This window comes from Kryptolebias marmoratus, linkage group LG16, assembly GCF_001649575.2.
Source record: "Kryptolebias marmoratus isolate JLee-2015 linkage group LG16, ASM164957v2, whole genome shotgun sequence".
In the NCBI taxonomy this organism is placed as follows: domain Eukaryota; kingdom Metazoa; phylum Chordata; class Actinopteri; order Cyprinodontiformes; family Rivulidae; genus Kryptolebias; species Kryptolebias marmoratus.
The window spans coordinates 29314721-29318270 of NC_051445.1; positions in this window are offsets into that span (position 1 = coordinate 29314721).

Here is a 3550-nt window from a genome sequence, read left to right on the forward strand (position 1 = left end):
GAGGGTCCGTCGGATTGTCGAACCTCGGATTCAGGAAGAGCATTGTGGTTTTCGTCCTGGCCGTGGAACACTGGACCAGCTCTATACTCTTAGCAGGGTCCTTGAGGGTGCATGGGAGTTCACCCAACCAGTCTGCATGTGTTTTGTGGACTTGGAGAAGGCGTTTGACCGTGTTCCTCGGGGAATCTTGTGGGGGGTGCTCCGGGAGTATGGGGTACCAGGCCCTTTGATACGGGCTGTTAGGTCCCTTTATGTCATGGCTCCTCTACGCCGGCATACAAGGTGGGCGAAAGAGTGTGGTTGACCACAAGGGACATCCAGTTGAGGTGCACTTCTAAAAAACTGGCCCCCAGTTTCATTGGACCTTTTCCTGTGCAGAGGATTGTAAATCCCACCTCAGTTCGACTCACTCTCCCAGCAACTATGCACATTCACTCTACATTCCACGTATCAGCTAAAACCTGAGGTGCGCAGTCCTTTGAGCCCATCTGCCGTCCTCCCCCCTCCCGCCCGGCTGATCGACAACCACCCGGCGTTCACCGTAAATCGTATTATCGACGTCAGGCGGAGAGGCTGGGGGTTTCAGTACCTAGTAGATTGGGAGGGCTATGGACCTGAGGAGCGCACATGGGTCCCCAGGTCATTCATATTAGATGCAACTCTGATCACCAAGTCTATAGGGCCCATTCAGACAGGCGTCCCAGATCGCCAAGGGGCGATCATTAGAGGGGGGGTACTGTGAGGATCTGGAGATAGCTCCGCCTATGGGCGACACTACTAACCTTTCTTTCCTCAGCTGTTCCTGATTCCCTTGATGAGCTGATCCAGCATTTAAGCCTCTGGCTGGTTCCAGACCATCGCTGGAGCATCAAATCTCTTTGGTTAGAGTCTCAGCCACAGGTTCTAACCTCACGCTAGTGACTTTGATAATTTGTTGTCATTTGCTCTTCGACTCATGTTGCTGCCTCGCCTAGACGGTCACTGCCTGACGGAAACTTACTTGGATCACTACCCTTGGATTACTTACCTTGCCAGACCACTGGATCTCTTACCTTCCGGATCATCTTGGAAGCCTTCTACACCTGTAAGAAAGAAAAAGACATTATTCACAAACTCATTTGTTCTCAACACTAAACTAAGACTTGTACCCGAGACTCACCTTGCTCCTTTTGCCTTCCAGACTGTTCCTGACTACCACCACTGTAGATACCTGCACCTTGTAAATAAACCACTTACCTTAATCCTTGTCTCCGTGTCTGGTTTCGGCTTCGCTCCTTGGACAGAAAACCTGGTTTATGTCAAAAACATATTTCAGAGCTCTTCTAATTTGCAGTGTGTTTGCAAAGTCTCACCTAAGTAACCCGTAACCCAAGTGTCTCGTTCTGAGCGTGGTTTTGGATTGATATTGATGTGGAAGGTGATCAAACACGTCTCAGTCCAAACTTTGTTTGATTCTTTTTTTTTCTGAATAAAAATACCTAAATGTACAGAAGCAGCCCTAGAAATACAGACTGATTCAAATAAAACATCCTTCCATTTAATTTTCTTTGTTTAAAATTAAATTTATTTCTTTGTTTAGTTGTTTATTTTAGTTATATAATGGGAAATCAAACTGAATTTCATAGCTCAGTGGAACCACTGTGTTTTGTTGTGTTTGTGACAGATTTACTGAATCATAAAATCATTTGGCCACCAAGGTGTTGCTGTGGTGAGGTGTTTCGAACATTCCACAAGATCAAATCTTTTTCTGGAACAATTGTTCCAAATGATTCAATCACTCGAACATTTCATTTCTGCCATCCCTATTCCTTAGTGGCTCTGTGCTAAACAGAGGCTAAACTAACTAGGGGGTTGTTTAAATGTAAAGGCTGGAAATGGCCAAAATAATGACTTCTATTCAAAATGGTCAACTTCCTGTTTGGTTTAGGATAATGATGCAGGAGCCTTTTTTGTGGTCCTTGGTGAGCCTGATAAGTTTACCAACTTTCACACTTTTGCTTCTACGTTTTTGAACATTTCAATCCACAAATTGCTTCTTATTAAGACCATGGATTCCATAAAGTGGTTAGGCTGAAGAAGCAATTTAACAAACTCATCCTGACAGTTAACTGTGGCTTAACCTCTCCGGCAATTTAAAACTATTTAGCCTGCATCAATAAAAAAAATATTTATCTTTATATGAATTAATGGGGTTATGCTCAAAACCAATGTTTGTGACAAATTTACTTCCTCTCTTGTTTATGTTTCTAGAAACAGATATCATTGGAGACTGAAGCCTCCATCATTCTGTCTGTGGATAGATTATACACTTTGTATTCCTCACCTTTTTTTCCTTAATCTTCCCATCTGTAAAATAAAATAACTAGCATTCCTTGAAAAAAAAAAGCATATCATCCTCTGCCTTCCATGTCAGTTTAAGACTAAGATCAAATGTTGTAAAATGACAGAGTTGTAGTTTTGGTGAAACCTTTAAAATAACATTATGCGTGATGTCATGTTATATCATGAGATGCCACACTCAGAGTATATGTTGTAAATGACTCACAGCTATTGCCACACCAAGTTTTAGCACAATAACTGTGAAATTACTAAAGGTTTAACATTTTTTATGTTGGTTAATGTCAAATAGCTGTGACCACCATTTTGGATCAACCTGACTCCACAGCTTAATAAGTTGTAAATACACACTCAATTATTACTTTTGAAAAGTTTGTTAAAATCCATCCAGGATCCAGGAGTTCTTGAGATATTTTGCTAATAATCACAGAGTTAACTGAATGGATAATAGCAACATTTTAACAAATATTTTACACAATCAAGGCTCAGTGTATGTGTTGGGAATGACTGTCAGTTACTAAAACATCAAATTTTAGCTCAATATCTGTAAAATTGTGTGAGGATCTGGAGTTTTCCCCGCCTTGTAGGCGGCGCTTCTAACCTCTCTTTCTCCCAGCTGTTGGCGATTCCGGTTGATGAGCAGTACCGGCATTTAAACCTCTGGCTGGGTTCAGATCTTCGCTGGAGCATCTTGCCTTCTGGTTAGAATCAGCCACCAGATTCTAACATTGCGCTCTACGCAACGTTAACCTTGGTTTTTTGTGTGTTCCCTCGCTTCAGGTTAATATTGCTCAACTTCCTGGTTCTGCGACCGACCTGGACTTACCTTTTGCACGGCTTGGATGAACTTACCTGTTTTTGACTTCCTGGACCTCTCACCTCTTGGGCTGCTCTTGGGCACGGACTGGATCCACTTCCACGCCACGATCTCTCCTCGAATCTGTAAGAAAGAAACAGTTACTCCCTATTCCTTGCAAAAACAATGAACCAACAAACCTAGTACCCGAGACTCACCTTGCTCCTCCTTGCCTTTCAGATCCTCCTGGTCATCATCACTGTATATACAAGCACCTGTAAATAAAACCACTTACCTTTACTCTGTGTACGTCTGGTTTCGGTTCCGTTCATACGACTAAAACCCTGGTTTATGTCAAATTGACTGTTATAGCAACTTTTGTGTTGGCTAAGGTGGCTTAGCTGTGGTGGCCATATT